The sequence below is a fragment of the Ovis aries genome, chromosome Y, assembly GCF_016772045.2.
Source record: "Ovis aries strain OAR_USU_Benz2616 breed Rambouillet chromosome Y, ARS-UI_Ramb_v3.0, whole genome shotgun sequence".
Taxonomy (NCBI): domain Eukaryota; kingdom Metazoa; phylum Chordata; class Mammalia; order Artiodactyla; family Bovidae; genus Ovis; species Ovis aries.
In genome coordinates, this window is record NC_082741.1 from 11,587,549 (window position 1) to 11,605,340 (window position 17,792).

Here is a 17,792-nt window from a genome sequence, read left to right on the forward strand (position 1 = left end):
TCTCTGTCCCATGGAGAAAAGCATCCATCTACTTGGTGCTCCTGCGTATACTTCAGATACTCAGGGAGAGCTCCCAGTTTTTGACTATCCTGTGGGACACAGGAGTGTGCTGTTTGGATTGAGGAGCAGGAACCTGCAGTTGGAATTTCCAGATCCAGGTCAATGACACACCTGGAGCAGTGGCAGATGCAAAACCTGCTAGCTCATTGGAGCAAAATTTGACCATGTGGTGGAGCTGGAGCCCAGGAACTGCAGAAGTTGCCCTCTGGTCTAGGGGCATGTCCATAAGGGTGCTGTCCACTACCTTCTCGGCCCCTGGCCTAGATTTGGGCCCACAACCTGTGCATGGCTCATAGCCTAGGGCCCCATCTGTTTGACTGATATCCCAGGGCCTAAACACCCTGTTCTGGGCTGTCCACCACCCCTTTCATCAGCCTACACACACCAGCCAGCACCTCCTGACCATGCCCCTCACTCTCCACCTCGAAAAATTTAGTGGGCCCCACAGGTTTACTACAGCCTGAGCCTCCATTGAACACCACATGCTGTAGTGCTATTATGTCTTATCTCTTCACATCTGAACCAGCCTGGTGTCATGGCCAAGGTGAAGAGGAGCATGACAGACAGTCAGAGAAATGTGGAAGCATTCATGAACCCTGGACCTTCTTATTTGTGAGCCTATGTGCTCAAAGGGATGGGGCCCCATGGCCTGCCCTTGTCGCGCTGTTCTCAACTGGGACCTTGCAGCCACCAGGTGTTATGCTAGGCAAAGATGCCACCCCATTCAGGGTGGAGGCAGGAGAAGACAGTGAGGCCCTGGTGGATTGAGACATGGTGGGGACAGGGTGTGTGTTCCAGCTGTTTGTGAAAGACATCATTGATGAGGTGGAGGGTGTGGTGGATGAGGAGCAGCGACAGGGGTCCTCCCAGGACCTGGAGCAGAAGACGCCGGAGAGGCAGGGCCAGGAAAGACCCCGAGGCACCAGTGACATCCCTGTGCCAGATGTGATGCATGTGCTGGTTGCCCTGCAAGTGGAACTGAGCTCTGAGCATGAGCAAAACTTCAGTGCCTAAGTTTGGTTCATGTGCGAGAGCCATCAGAGGAGGAAGCATGATTTGGCTCAGAGAAGCGCCATCATCCATGCATTCCTGGCTTCTGGGCCAAAGTGGTATCCTTTCTGCTTCTCCTTGGGGTCCGCTACTCAGAAGGAGGAGGAGGAGCAGAGGCAGGAGCAGGAGGAGAAGTGGGGGCGAGGGCTCATGATGGATGCCAGTGGACCCTGAAGGAACTGTGGTACTGGGCAATTGGCAGGCTCCAAAGGCACAGCTGAGTAGAGTCCAGGCAGGGCCACACCTGTAAGTGTTGCATCCATGCCTTTGCGTGTCTACTTCAGGCCTGCATCTTAGAAGGAGCAGCTCCGAGGCCTCTAAGTCTGGAATGACCAGAGATAGTATACCAGAGCAGCCTCGACAGACAGTTATTGTTGTAAAGGTGAATGATCCTGGAAATAACTTAGACATGGGAGTCACACACACACACACGCACACATACATACTCATATACACACATACACCAATCCTTTCGGTATCAGACACGGTTTGCCACAATGACTGTAAGTCTGACCATGTAAGCAGTGACATGCCACAAGCCAGCAATAATAGCAATCAGAAACAGCCCCTGCTTGGCGAATTCAGACCATGTCAGATGCAGAACACCACAAGAAACCCAGAGCCATGAGTGTGTCTGATGGTACGGCAGGGCCTGTGGACATCAGTGCTGGCTGGGCAAGTGGAAGTCCCCAGCATCCTTGAAGATGCCTGTTCCAGTGTCCTTCTTCCACCCACGACTAAGGCTGATGCTCCTGGCTCTTCTTGGCTGAGCCTGTGGCCTAAACGATTTCTTGACCTCAAGCAGATTATGAACCACTCTCAAGTTTTTGTCATGATCAGTTACCAAGATAAAGATTTCTCAGCAACTTGGTCAACTTGAAGTAGTGAGGGAGACTGAGAATGGGTGGGTATGGGACCTGGCAGGTTGTATGAGGATCATGTTATCCATGTTCCTACACTGTGAGAGTTTGGAGAAGCTTGGTTGAAGTTGTTAATGCCTGCCTGGAAGGCAAGTTGAGGCCCCTAGAAGCTTGTACATTTTCCCTCCTCCCTATCACAGCAGGTGCAGGTGCTAGCCATCCACATTCCTGCAGCAAGCTCATCTTTCCTTTCAGGAATACCCCTACCCTTGAATACAGTGATCATTAAACAATATTACCTTGACATCACTGGTAAAACGTGACACCCAGGGTGATGAGTGTGAGTATGCAAGGGTGTGGATGATCCACCTATAGGATCCGCACCCATCTCCCCTGTTTTTCTGCAGGATATAGGGGACATTGTTCCATTCCAGTCCATTGGTTCTGGGACTTTGAACAGGGAGCACCCACCCACAGGCTGTACATCAGGAGCCTTAACGTTTCTCAACTGGTTGACGGGCTACAACTGCCCAGAACAAAACAGGATTGCTGAGGTGAGGTTGCTTTGTCCTGCATACAGTTAATGATTGATGTTAGAGTTCTTGGCTGCTCTTCTGGGGGTTTGGGTCCTGGTCAGCTCAGGCCTGACCTTGCTCAGCAGCAAGGCGTTGCCAGCAGAAATACTGAAATACTACCACAGGAGAGAAGATTCTTCCATGAGAGGTAACTGACAGAAAGGCATGTGGTGAAGGGGTCTGGAGGTGGGCCGTGAAGGGACAGCCACGTAGTCGCTGTGACACTGTCCTTTCACAAATGGGGATGCTCAGGCTCATACAAGCTGGCTGTGGAGCCTGAATTTGGGCAATGCGTGTAGCAGGTGGCCTGCTGAAACTGGGGGTTGTGTATTCAGTGTATCAGTGAGTGAAGCAAGTCTCCCTCAAATCATTTGTGGTTGCAGATTGAGAGTCCTAGGTGATACTACTAGAGGAAGGGTTAATCAAATTTCTTTGTCAGAATCATCCTTCAATGGGTTCTGCCATCCCCCTGCCGCCTGTTGCTCACTGAGTTTGGGATTGCCTGGACCCTTCACTCCCTCCCCTTCCTATCATTTAAAGGGATTCATCTCCGGGGTCACAGTGCACCTGTGTGCTGACTTTAGCATCTTATGTGTATTTTCACATCCAGCACTCGGCAGCTCACCACCACCACACATTCTGCATTGGAAACGGCTTCAGGCTGCCTTGGGAAAATATGGAAGAGCTTGGGGAAGAGGTAGACAGGAAGCCACAAGGACAGGGCATGGTGCCTGCTGACTCCATCTCTGACATTTCAGTGACCAAACACCCTTAGACTGGGGACACGTCATGCCTCCTCTTATGGTTGCTGGGCACCTGCTCTCCTTTCTCCTTCATCTCTGCATTTTCCCTGGGCTGGAAACACACACACACACTGTCGATACAAGCACACTAGTGTATACACACACATCTCGACACAGGGACACAAACACAAATGGGGAACACAGACTCTTGAAACACCTGTGTTTCATGTTTGCGTTTGTGTCCCCATGCCGAGTATGTGTGTGCATACACATATGTGCTTGTGTAAGCTGTGTGTGTGTGTGTGTGTGTGTGTGTGTGTGTCCAGTCCAGGGCAGACACAGAGATGAAGGAGACAGGAGAATAAGTGCTGAGCAACCATAAGAGGAGGCATGATGCATCCCCACTGTAAGGGTGATTGGTCACCATATTTCTGCAGTGACCTTGTCCAGAATGGAAATGAGGAAAGGACATCCAGTGATAACTCTGGACCATAGCTCCAGAGATCTGCAATTAGACCAAATACAAAAACATGCTCACCATTTCTACCAGGTTATTGTGTGTGCTTGGAACAGGAAGAGGGCATGCATGGTCTAAGGATTCACCCAGGACAAATCAGGTGGGGTGGGGCTTTGAAACCATATGCTATGGAGCCCTGTCTGTGGGCATGTGGGCTGTCCTGTGGAAATGTTGGACGCGGCTACAGCAGGACTGGTTTGGTGAAGAGGCTAAGGTCTTGCAGAGAAGGGTAGATACCCGATGGAGAAAGAGGCACAGATTGCCTGCTGCATTGGAGACTTGTTCCACACAGATGAGGAGAACTGGGAGTGTCCTGGCCCTGTGCTGCCCATAATCAGGCCGACAGCCAGTATGCTCTCTCCATGAGGGTGGCACACAATGACATTATGTGGTACAAAACACAAGATAGCTATGGTAGGCTGTCCATGCAAAACCACAGGCATCATTGGATAGACAGGGTGTGAGCGTGGCATGCCTTTAGGCACTTCCAGCCTCCCTGGCAGTGCAGGTAGGAGAAGAAAGTGCACAGGTGGCTTTACGTGTGTGGCCCTCTGCCAGGGTGTGACTGTGAGGGAGGGAACAGGGAGGAAGCAAGGATGGTGGGCTTATTGCATTTCCCAAGGGACCACGGGAGAGTGGGAGACAGGGAAGCCCCTGGGTGCCAGGAGCCAGTGTGAGGAATCCCACCCATGACAAGATCATGCAGAGAGGCCTGATGGGCAAGGCGAGTCAGGCCTCAGGGTTTCCCTCTGTAATTTCCTGAGCATGTACCCCCAAAACCAGAATCTACCTCCCTTATTGTACTGTGCTTTTCCACTCTTCTGACACACTCTGGAAAAAGTTAAGCCAGGACTTTGTCTTCTGCATTTGAAAAGGATGTTTCAGTTCAAACCCCCTCTGATAACTCTCTAGCCTGCCTAACAGGTTCTACCGGACTTTTTACAGCTTGTGAATTGTTTACAGCCCCCCCCCCCCAACCGCAAGAGGCACAAATCTTAAAACATCTTAGAGCTAAAGCTCATATTAGTGACGGATTTCAATGTTGACTCAATGATTGCTGCCAGACCTCTATATTCATTATCTTTTAGGCACCTGGGAGAATATCAATCAATGTAATCAGGATATGGAAAAAGTTATATAGTAGTTTTGATGTTAGCAACACTAGACTTTTGAGTTAATTTCTTTTCTTTTGTTATAAATCACTGTACTCCTTTTACTTTTTATAAATTGCTGTATCTTTGCCATATAAGAGTGTAACTTTGTTTAGTGCTTTCTGAGAGTGGCACCAGACTTTGGGAAGATCAACACAAACAAGTCTTATGGTTGACAAACCCTTATCAGAAAAGGGCCATAAAATATTAATTGGACCTTTGACCAGAAGATGATGTAAATCACCTAAGACCTGTGTAGACAATTTGTTGTGCAGAGAGAAAAGCCTGGTTTTGATAAAAGTCTGGGCTGCTAATGCTGCATAATTTTGTATTACCCATTGATCTCTATGTATAATCAAAAAGGTATAAAAGACCTTTCTAGACAATAGAGGCCAAGCAAGTCATTGGAAGGACTGGTTTCCCCTGTGTCTCCTCTTTACTCTATTTTCTGGCTGAATTCCCATCTGGGGCATGGAGGCTCACCATGTCTACTTACTTGCCCCATCTTTTATGTTCCACGCAAGAGGGAGTCCAAGGCGGGGTACCCTCCGATATTCAAGAGGACACTGATGGCCTAACATAGATGGTGCAAACTTCTTGTCCTGAAGTTTTATTAGTTCTCCATGTAAACCAAGTTATTCAGCCTCTTTTCTCCACTTAATTTTCCTACTACACTATTTCTTCCTAATCAAATCTTATATTTCTAAATAAATGAATAAATAAGTTTTTCCTCGCCTACGCTGTCTCTGCTTCAACTTACCCTGGAACCACCGGGGCTGGACCCCAGCACCTGGGGCAATTTGAAACCTGCTGGTTTTCAGGGTCTAGGGTCTAGGGTCTAGGCAATAGCCGTCCTGCCAAAGGTACTCCATGGCTCGTGCTGAAAATCCTAACGTTAATTAGACTTTCCTCTGGGGTCCTGCCCCCAGCTTTGGGGTCTAGAGGGGCAAAGATGTGCGTCTGCACCAGAGGGAGGATTCTGGCACTCTTGTTGGAGCAGATTCTCTGATTTTGTCAGAGAAAATCTGCACCAGGTGACACTCAGAGGTACCCTGCCTTCCAGGTGATCGTCTTGGATGTCTTTCGGCCCAACCAAAGACAGGCTTCAGTGGCACTTCGGCTGTGTAGGCTAGCAGGTATAACTGTTGTATGAAGACCTACCTGGCCCTAATGAGAGAAATTGAAAGGGAGTCTTAGCGTTTAGTAAATCAGTGAGGCCTGAATGGTTCACACATGCTTGGTGCTAAGCCACAGAGTTAAAAGTACAACCTGACATGATTGATGAGCAAGTGGAAGAAAATAACCAGGACAATGAAAGTTGGGTGCTTACCAAAATTCATGTTTCTGGAGAATAAAGCCTGTGCTTCTCCATATGTACAAGTTTCCTCAGGGATGTTAGTGTGTGCACACATGTGTGTGAAGAAGCATATACCAGTACTCTTATGAGTATGAGCTGTTGGAACTGACCTAACCAGGTGATGAAAGTTGAATAGCAAAATCATGAGAGCCATAGGGATAGGTACATAGACTAGCCAGCAAAAGCACTGAAGCCAGGGTCAAGATCCCCGTTAACTCACTGAGTGAACAAGTTTTAAGTGGAATGACAGTGGTAGATCAAGGATGCCTGATGAAAAGGAGAGGCAGGAAGAAAGTGCCTAGGGTGACCAGTGAGAGTGCAGAGGATCCTAGACACAGAACAGGTTGCAATCCCAAACACAAAACCTGCAGTGGGCGACCCCACAGTCCCTTGATTATGCAGATACAAAGGCCTTTCCATCCTTCTCACACGCACGACATTCTTTCCTTGACCTTGCCATGAGCAGGAACACCCCTTGCCTTTTATGTGAGGTTTAAGAAATGGACCAGCACTGCAGCATAACCACCTGCTACCTGTGTAGTCTTCCAGTTTGAAACATCACTCTTTGTACTCTTTGCAGAATGCATATATCGAGGGTCAGGACTATAGGATGGATGACTTAGCCTGATCCTCTTGCTGCTCCTGGCCCCACAGGATTTGGTGACTGGGCAGGGTGGTACGTGTTCTCAGAACAGAACCACTTTGAAATGGCACCGACAGGGTAAGTGGGCAGAAGTACATGTCTTCTGAACCAGTGACTCATGGAACTTAACAGGGAGTTGTTCTTAGCGTCTCACTCTCAGGGAAGTTTCCTCATGCCAGTAAAACATGCCACATTTCTCCCTCTGTGCAAAGACTGACCAAGCCCCTGCAGGCCTCTGCAGCATTCACTTCTGTCCAGTGAGGGAGAGAGGGTAACTGGACCCTTTCTGCAGTTCAGCACTGACCGCCTACTGTTGGCTTTCAAGTTTGAGAAAGCACTCTCTGAACACGTGGACTAAAAAATTCTGACCTCTCGTTGGTGCACCTCACTCAGGAGGAGAAGGGCCTGCCTTCATACCAAGGATAAACTTCTTGTATGAATGCTGGGGTCCAGACAGTGGCAAACAGCAACAGCGTCACTTAAAGAGACAGAGACCCAGACATCCTGGCCTGATACACACAAAGGAAGATTGTCCAAAACAGTGCTATGCCAGAAGCAGACACAAAGGGACACAGAGTGAGCTCTGTGCCCCAAGGCTCTGGTGTCTCTGAACAATGGAGATCAACTGTCGCAAACGGTGGGGATTTTCCCTACTCATCTATCATCTGGCCAGCAACAGTCTCTCTGTCCCATGGAGAAAAGTATCCATCCACTTCGTGCCCCTGTGTATCCTTTGGATACTCAGCGAGAGCTCCCAGTTTTGGAAGATCCTGTGGGACACAGGAGTCTGCTGTTTGGATTAAGGAGCAGGAAACTGTGGTTGGAATTTCCAGATCCAGGTCAATGACACACCTGAGGCATAAGCAGATGGAAAAATCGCTAACACCCTGGAGCAGAATCTGGCCACGTGGTGGAGCTGGAGCCCAGGAACCGTGGAAGATGCCCACTGGTCTAGGGGCATGTTCATAAGGGTGCTGTCCACTACCCTCTCGGACCCTGGCCTAGATTTTGGCCCACAACCTGTGCATGGCTCATAGCCTAGGGCCCCATCTGTTTGACTGATGTCCCAAGGCCTGTTCACCCAGTCCTGGGCTGTCCACCATCCCTTTTGTCAGCCTACACATACCAGCCACTACCTCCCGACCATGCCCCTCACTCTTCACCCCGAAAAAGTTAGTGGGCCCCACAGGCTTACTACAACCTGGGCCTCCATTGCACACCACTTGATCTGGTGCTATTATGTCTTATCTCTTCACATCTGATCCACCCTGGGGTCATGGATAGGGCCAAGAGGACTGTGAGAGATAGTCAGAAGACTGTGGGAGTCTCTTGGACCCTGGACCTTCTTATTTGTGAGCCCGTGTGCTCAGGTGGATGGGGTTGCATGGCCTGCCATTGTGATACTCTGCTCGGCTAGGACCTTGCAGCTACCAGTTGTAACGCCAGGCAAAAATGCCACCCTCTTCAGGGTGGAGGCAGGAAAAGACTTGAGGCCCTCATGGATGAACCGTGGTGAGGATTAGGCACCTGTTTCAGCTGATGGTGGAAAACATCATTGAGGAGGTGGAGGTTGTGGCAGATGAGGATAAGCAACAGTGATCCTCCCAGGACCTGGAGCAGAAGACAGTGGAGGAGCAGCCAGGGAAGGCCTGGAGGCACAAATGAGCTTCCTGTGCTAGATGTGCTGTAGGCACTGGCCACCCCACAACTGGAACTGAGCTTTGAGCATGAGAAAAAATGCAGGGGCCAAGTTTGGTTCATGTGCGAGAGCCATCAGAGGAGGAAGCGTGTCTTGGCTCGGAGGAGCACCATCATCCATGGCATCCCAGGCTTCTGGGCCCAAGCGGTATCTTTTCTGCTTCTCCTTGGGGTCCACTGCTCAGGAGGAGGAAGAGGAGCAGAGGCAGGAGCAGGAGGAGTGGTGGGGGTGAGGGCACATGATGGATGCCAATGGACGCTAAGGAACTGTGGTACTGGGCAATTGGCAGGCTCCAAAGGTACACCTGAGCAGAGTCCAGACAAGGCCACAACTGTAAGTGTTGCATCCATGACTTTGTGTGTCTACTTCAGGCCTGCATCAGAGAAGGAGCAGCTCCGAGGTCTCTAAGTCAGTAATGACCAGAGACAGTATACCAGAACAGCCTCCGCAGACAGTTATTATTGTAAAGGTGGATGATCCCGAAAATAACTTAGACATGGGAGTCACACACACACACACATACACATACACAAACATACACCAATCCCTTTGGTTTCAAACACGGTTTGCCACAACGACTGTAAGTCTGACCATGTAAGCAGTGACATGCCACTACCCAGCATATACAAGTCTGGAGAAAAATAGTGATTAGAAACAGCCCCTGCTTGGAGAATGCAGAACACCTAGATGTAGAACGCCACAAGGAACCCAGAGCCATGAGCATATCTGATCGTATTGTAGGGCCTGAGGACATCATGGCGGTTGGGCAAGTGGCACTGTCCAGCATCCCTGAAGATATCCTTCTTCCACCCGAGACAAACGCTGATGCTCCTGGCTCTTCTTGACTCAGCCTGTGGCCTAAATGGCTTCTTGACCTCAAGCAGATTACAAACCACTCTCAAGTTTCTGTCATGATCAGCGACCAATATAAAAACTTTCTCAGCTACATGATCGACTTGAAGTTCAGTGAGGGAAACTGAGGATGGGTGGGTATGGGACCTGGCAGGTTGTGTGAGGATCATGTTATCCATGTTCCTACACTGTGGGAGTTTGGAGAAGCTTCACTGAAGCTGTTAATGCATGCCTGGGAGGCAAGCTGAGGCCCCAAGGAGCTTTCAAATTTTCCCTCCTCCCTATCCTAGCAGGTACAGGTGTGAACCATCCACAGCCCCACAGAAAGTTGATCTTTTCCCTTCGGGACTACCCCTACTCTTGAACACAGTGATCATTAAACAATATTACCTTAACATCACTGGTAAAATGTGACTCCCGGGGTGATGAGTGTGGGTGTGCAAAGGTGTGGATGATCCACCTGTGGGATCCACATCCATCTTCCCTGTCTTTCTGCAGGATATAGGTGACATTGTTCCATTCCAGTCTGTTGGTTCTGGGACTTTGAACTGGGAGCACCCACCCACAGGCTGTACACCAGGAACCTTAACATTCTCAACTGGTTGACAGGCCACAACTGCCCAAAATGAAACAGGATTGCTGACGTAGGGTTACTTTGGTCCAGCATACACTTAATGATTGATATTTGAGTTCTTGGCTGCTCTTCTGAGGGTTTGTGTCCTGGTCAGCTACGGCTGACCTTACTCAGCAGTAAGGTGTTGCCAGCAGATCATCAGCAAAGACAAGTGGGATGATGCCCTGAAGTATATGTCAGGAGGGAAGATTCTTCCCTGAGAGGTAACTGACAGAAACACATGTGGTGAAGGGGTCTGGAGGTGTGCCATGAAGATACAACCGTGTAGTAGCCATGACACTGTCCTTTCACAAATGGGGATGCTCGGGCTCATACAAGTTGGCTGCGTAGCCTGAATTTGGGCGATGCATGTAGCAGGTGGCCTACTGAGACTGGAGGTTGTGGATTCAGTGTGTCTCTGAGTGAAGCAAGTCTCCCTCAAATCATTTGTGGTTGCAGAGTGAGAGTCCTAGGACATACTACTAGAGGAAGGATGAATTAAGTTTCTTTGTTAGAATCATCCTTCCGTGGGTCATGCCATCCCCCTGCCTCCTGTTGCTCACTGAGTTTGGGATTGCCTGGGCCCTTCACTCCTGCCCCTTATCCTGGGAAGGACTACCATTGAAAGGGAGTCCTCTCTGGGATCCCAGTGCACCTGTGTGCTGACTTTGGCATCTTATGTGTATTTCTATATCCACCACTCGGTTGCTTACCACCACCACAGATGCTATGCTGGAAGCGGCTTCAGGCTACCTTGGGAAAATATGTAAGAGCTAGGGGAGGAGGTGGACAGGAAGCTACAGGGACAGGACATATTGTCTACTGACTTCATCTCTGACATTGCAGAGATCAAACACCCTTAGACTGGAGATGACCCTTACCTCCTCTTATGGTTGCTCAGCACCTGCTCTCCTATTGCCTTATTCTGTGTCTGCCCTGGGCCAGACACACACACACACACACACACATACACACACACACATACATAAACATAGCTGACACAAACACACACGTTTACAAACACATACTCAGCACAGGGACACAAACACAAACAGGGAACCTGGGTTCCTGAAACGCCTGTGTTTCCTGTTTGCCTTTATGTCACCATGCCGAGCATGTGTGTGTATACACACGTGTTCTTGTGTCAGCTCTGTTTATGTGTGTGTGTGTGTGTGTGTGTGTGTGTGTGTGTGTGTGTTTCTGGCCCAGGTCAGATACAGAGATGAAGGTGACAGCACAGGAGGTGCCGAGCAACCGTAAGAGGTGGCACGAGGCATCCCCAATGTAAGGGTGGCTGGTAGCTATATTTCTGCAGTGACCCTGTCCAGAATGGGAATGAGGAAGGGATAGCCAATGATAACTCTGGACCATGGCTCCAGAGATCTGCAATTAGACAAAATACAAAAACACGCTCACCCATTTCTACCAGGTTGTGTGTGTTTGGAACAGGAAGAGGGCATGCATGGTCTGAGGATTCACCCAGGACAAATTAGGTGGGGTGGGGCTTTGAAACCACTGGCTGTGGAGCCCTCAGTCTGTGGGCATGTGGGCTGTCCTGTGGAAATGGTGGACGTGGCTACAGAAGGACTGGGATGGTGAGGAGGCTAAAGTCCTGCAGAGAAGGGTAGAGACCCGATGGAGAAAGAGACACAGATTGTCTGCTGCACTGGAGACTTGTTCCACATAGATGAAGAGAACTGGGAGGATCCTGGCCCTGTGCTGCCCAGGATCAGGCCATCAGCCAGCATGCTCTCTGCATGAGGTTGGTATACTGACATTATGAGACACAAAACTCAAGATGAGCTAAGGTAGGCTGTCCGTGCAAAATCACAGGCATCATTGGATAGACAGGGTGTGAGCATGGCATGCCTCCAGACATTTCCAGCATCTATGGCATTGCAGGTAGCTGAAGAAAACACAGGGGTGGCTGTACGTGCATGGCTGTCTACCGGGATATGCCTGTGAAGGAGGGGACAGGGAGGAAGCAAGGATGGTGGGTTTATTGCATGTCCCAAGGGGCCTCGGGAGAATAGGAGACAGGGAAACCCCTGGGGGCAATTTGAAGCCTGCTGGTTTTCAGGGTCCATAGTCTAGCCAATAGCAGTCCTAACAAAGATACCTCATGGCTTGTGCTGAAAGTCCTGACGTGAGTTCCTTCTTTCCTCTGGGGTCATGCCCCTGGTTGTGGCTTCTAGAGGGGCAAAGGTGCACGTCTGCCCCTGAGGGAGAATTCTGGCAGTCTCACTGGAGCAGATTCTCTGATTTGGTCATAGAGGATCTGCACCAGGTGACACTCAGAGGTACCCTATCTTCCAGAAGACCATTTTGGATGTCTTTGGACCCAAGGACAGGCTTCATTGGCATTTCAGCTGTGTAGGTTAGCAGGTATAGCTGATTGTATGAAGAGCTACCTGGCCCTAATGAGAGGAAATGAAAGGGAGTCTTGGCATTTAGTAAATCAATGAGGCCCGGGTGGTTCAAGCATTCTTGGTGCTAAGTCACAGAGTTAAAAGTACAACCTGACATGATTGATGAGCAAATTAAAGAAACTAACCAGGATAAAGTACATCAGGTGCTTACCAAAATTCATGTTCCTGGAGAAGAAAGCTGGTACTTCTGCATATGTGCACGTTTCCTCTCAGGGATGTCAATGTGTACATATATGTGCCTGCAGAAGCACCTGCCAGTATGCTTATGAGTATGAGCTATCGGAACAGACTTAACCAGGTGATGGAAGTTGAATAGCAAAACCATGAAAGTCATAGAGAAAGGTACATAGACTCTAGCCAGCAGAAGCACTCTGTTAACTCACTGAGTGAACAAATTCTAAGTGGAATGACAGTGGTAGAGCAAGGATGCCTGGCAGAAAGGAGAGGCAGGAAGAAAGTTCCTGGTGGTGACCAGTGAGAGAGAGTACAGAGGATCCAAGACACAGAACAGGCTGCAATCCCAAACACAGAAGCTGTGATGGGTGACCACACAAGCCCTTGAACATCCAGCTACTAGGGCCTTTCCGTCCTTCTCAAGTGCCGGGCATACTTTTGGTGACCTTACCAGGCATACTTTTCCATGACCTCATGAGCATGAGCAACCCTTACCTTTATTGTGTGGTTTCAGTGATGGATCAGAACTGCAGCATATGTACCTGCTACCTGCAGAGCCTTCCAGTTTGAAACATCACTCTTTGTACTCTTTGCAGAACACATATATTGGGTATCAGAACTATAGGATGGATGGCTTAGCTTGATCCTCTTGCCTCTCCCTGCCCTACAGGCTTGGGTGATCAGGCAGGTTGGATTGTGTTCTCACATGAAGAACAGAACCACTTTGAAAGGGCATCAATAGGGTAAATCGGCAGACATGCATGTCTCAAGCACCGGTGGGTCATGGAACTTAATGGAGAGCTGATCTTACCATCTCCCTGGCAGGTATTTGAATAATGTTCAGGGAGTTCTCTCAGGCCCGCAGAGCATACCCTATTTCTCCATCTGTGAAAAGTGTGGCCAAGCCACCTCAGGCCTGTTAAGCATTCACATCTTTCCAAAAGAGAAGGGAGGGTCACCCAGCCCCTTCTGCAGTTCAGGAGTGACTGCCCACTTTTGGCTTTCAAGTTTGAGAAAGCACTCTCCGAACGTGTGGACTAGCAAAGTCTGATCTCCCATGGGTGCAACTCACTAAGGAGGAAAAGGACTTGCCTTCACAACATGGATAATCTTCTCATATGAGCGCTGGTGTCCAGGGAGTGGCAGACAGCAAGAGCACCACTTAGAGAGGTGGAGACACAGAGACACCAGTCCTTGGTACACACATAGAAGAATTGCCCAAAACAGTGCTATGCCAGAAGCAGAGATAAAGAGAAACAAAATGAGCTCTATACCCTAAGGCTCTGGAGTCCTTGAACAGTGGAGATCAACTGTAGCAAACAGTGGGGTTTTTCCCTACTCCCTAGCATCCAGAGAGCAACAGATTCTCTGTTCCACGAAGAAGAGTATCCAGCCACATGGTGCCCCTGATTATCCTTTGGATACTCAGGGAGAGTTCCCAGTTATTGATGGTCCTGAGGGACACAGAAGTGTGCTGTTCGGACTGCAGAGCAGCAACCCTTGGTTGGAACTTCCAGAGCCGGGTCAGTGACAGCACCTGGGGTAGCGGCAGATGCAAAATCCAATACCTCTGTGGAGCAGAACATGCCTCGTGGGCATGCTGGACCCCAGGAACCACAGAAGATCCCCTCCATTCCAGTAGAATTTCCATAATGGTGCCACCCACCATGGTCTCAGTTATTGGACTAGATTTGGGCCAGCAGCCTGTGCGTGGCTCTCAGCCTAGGGCCAGGCCTATTTCACTGATCTATCCAGGGCCCGTTTGCCTTGTCCTATGCTGTCTGCCACCCCTTTCTTCAGCCTCAGGACACTCCACCCACACCAGCCCCAGCTTCCCTAACATCCCCCTCACTCCCTGCTCCCAGAGAGCTAGTGGGTCCTACAGGATTACTGCAGCCTGAGCCACATTTTTGCACCACTTGTTGTGCTATTATGTCCCATCCCTTCACATCTGCCCCAGCCTAGGGTCATAACCAGGGTCAAGAGGAGCTTGAGAGATGGTCAGAGGAATGAGGGAGCATTCTGGGACCCTGGAGTTTTCTAGTTGTGAGTGCCGGGGTTCAGGGCACTGGGGCTGTCGGCCTGCTATCCTGATGCTTTGTGCAGCTGGGACGTTGCACCCACCAGTTGTCACCTTGTAGCCACCAGTTGTCATGCCAGGAAAAGAGGCCACCCTCTTCAGGGTGGAAGCGATGGATGACGATGAGCCCCTGGTGGACGGAGACATGGTGGGGATCAGGCGGCTGTTCCAGCTTCTTGTGGAAGATGTCATTGGAGAGGTGGAGGCTGAGACAGATGAGGAGTGGCAATAGGGATGCTGGTGGAGGACCAGGGCCAGGAAGGCCCAGGAGCATGACTGAGCTTCCAGGGCAAGATGCAGTGCAGGCACTGGCCGCCCTGCAGGTGGAACTGAACTCTGAGCATGAGAAAAACTGCAGGGCCTACTTCCAGTTCATGTACAAGAACCATCAGAGGAGGAAGCCTGACTTGGATCAGAGGAGCACCATCATCCAGGGCATCCCTTGCTTCTGGGCCATAGCTGTATCCTTTTTGCTGCTCCTTGGGGTCCACTGCTCAGGAGGAGGAGGAGGCATAGGAACCTTTTCCTTCCTCCCTAAACTGTCAGGTGCAGTTGCGGAGCCATCCATGGTCCTACTGAAAGGTGATATTTTCCTTTCAGGACCACCCCCACTTCTTGAACATGGTGATCACTAAGTAGAATTACCTTGACATCACTTATAAACTGTGGTTCCTGGGGTGATGAGTGTGGGTGTGCAAGTGTGTGGATTGTCCACCTGTGGGATTCACATCCATCTCCCTTGACTCTCTACAGGGTATAGGGCACGTCATTCCACTCCTGTCCACTGGTTCTGGGACTTCAAATGGAGAGCATCCAGCCGCAGACTGGACACCAGGAGCCTTAAATTTCTCAGCTGGTTGTCAGGTTGCAACTGCCCAGAATCGAACAGGATTGCTGAAGTGTGATTGCTTTGGGCCTGCACACAGCTAGCAATTGATTTGGAATTCTTGGCTGCTGGCTAACCTTGCAAGTATTTCCAGCAGATCATTGGTGAAAATGTGTGGGATGACCCCCCTGAAGTAGTACCCTGGGCAGGAAGGTTCTTCCATGAGAATAACTGACAGAAACATATGTGGAGAGGGGGTCCAGAGGTGGGTCTTGAAGGGACAGTTGTGTAGTATCCAGGACACTATCCTTTACCAAATGGGGATTCTCAGACTCATGCAAGTTGGCTGTAGAGCCTGAATTTGGGTCGTGCATGTAGCAGGTGATATCTTGAGACTGTGTATTTGGAGAGTTGGTGTGTCCGTGAGTGAAGAAAGTCTCCCTCATATCAGCTGTGGCTGCAACACCAGAGTCAAGGTGATACTACTAGAGGCAGGGTGAATTAAGTATCTTGGTCAGAATCATTCTTCCATCGGTCCTGCCATCACCTGGCCTCCTGCTGCTCACTGAGTTTGAGATTGCCTGGGCACTTCACTCCTGTCCTTTAACCTGGGAAGGCCTATCATTAAAAAGGTGTCCTCTCTGGGTTCCCAGTGCACCTTTGTGCTGACTTTGGGATGTTCTGTGAATTTCACATTCACCACTTGGCATCTCACAACCACCAAACATGCTGCACTGGAAGCAGCTTCAGGCTGCCTTGGGAAAATATGGAAGAGTTCGTGGCGAAGGTGAACTGGGAGCCCCAAGGGCAGGATATGGTACCTACTGTTGCCATCTCTGACATTGCTGGATGTGGTCTTTTTCATCTCCTGAAACACCTGTGTTTCCTGTTTTTGTTTGTGTCCCCATGCTGAGCATGTGTGTGTATGCACATATGTGCTTGTGTTGGCTGTGTGTGTGTGTGTGCATGCATGTGTGTGTGAATGTGTGTATGTGTCTGGCCCAGGGCAGAGGCAGAGATGATGGCAACAAGAAAGGAGGTGCTGAGGAACCATAAAAGGAGGTATGAGGCAACCCCAATCTGAAAGTGGTTTGTCTCCATATCTCTGCATTGACCCTGTCCAGGATTGGAATGAGGAATGGATGGCCAGTGATAATTCCTGACTGTGGCTCCAGATATCTGCAATTAGGCCAAATACAAAACACGCTAAACATTTCTACCTTGATGCTGTGTGTGTTTGGATCAGGAAGTGGTGTTTCATGGCCTAAGGAATCACACAGAGCAAATCAGGTAGGGTGGGGCTTTGAAACCACTATCTGTAGAGCCTTCAGTCTGGGGGGCCATGGGCGTGTCTGTGGAAATGATGGACGTGGCTATGGAAAGACCCATGATTGTGAGGAGGCTAAGGTCCTGCCTAGATGGGCAGACACCCGAAGGAGAAAGAGGTACAGATTGTCTGCTACACTGGAGACTTGTTCCACACACGTGAGGAGAGCCAGGAAGGTCCTGGGTCTGTGCTGCCCAGGATCAGCCCATCAGACAGCACATTTCCTCCTTGAGGGTGGCACACACTGGCATGATGCAACACAAAACACGAGATGTAAAGTAAAATCCTAAAGTAAGTTGTACCTGCAAAACCACAGGTATCCTAGGAGAGACAATGTATGAGCATGGCAGGCTTGCAGGCACTTCCAGCCTACCTTCTTGGTAGTTCAGAAAGGCAAGGAAAGTGCACGTGGGTGTACATGTATGACACTGTTGGGATATGCCTGTGAAGGAGGGAACAGAGAATAAGCAAGGATGGTGGGCTAATTGCATGTCCCAAGGGACCTCAGGAGAGTGAGAGACAGGGAAGCCCCTGGGGGCAGTTTGGAGCCTGCTGGTTTTCAGGATCCAGGGTCTAGGCAATAGCGGTCCTGCCAAAGATACCCCATGGTCCATGTGAAAGTCCTGACATGAATTCTTTTTCTCTGGGGTCTTGCCCCTGGCTTTGGGGGCCTGAGGGGCAAAGGTGTGCAACTGCACCTGAGGGAGCATTCTGGCAGTCTTGCTGGAGCAGAATCTCTGATTTTTTCATAGGGGATCTGCACCAGATGACACTCAGAGGAACGCTGCCTTCCAGGTAAATGTCTTGGATGCCCGAGGAATGCGTGACTGTAGGAA

At 49.8% G+C, this 17,792-nt stretch overlaps 2 pseudogenes; both read left to right on the plus strand.

The window, feature by feature from the left end:
• Positions 1–558: 558 nt before the first annotated feature.
• On the plus strand, positions 559–10,352 carry LOC132658902 (testis-specific Y-encoded protein 1-like; annotated as a pseudogene).
• A 4,240-nt stretch (positions 10,353–14,592) lies between these two features.
• LOC132658903 (testis-specific Y-encoded protein 1-like) lies at positions 14,593–16,713 on the plus strand (annotated as a pseudogene).
• The last annotated feature ends 1,079 nt before the right edge of the window (positions 16,714–17,792 follow it).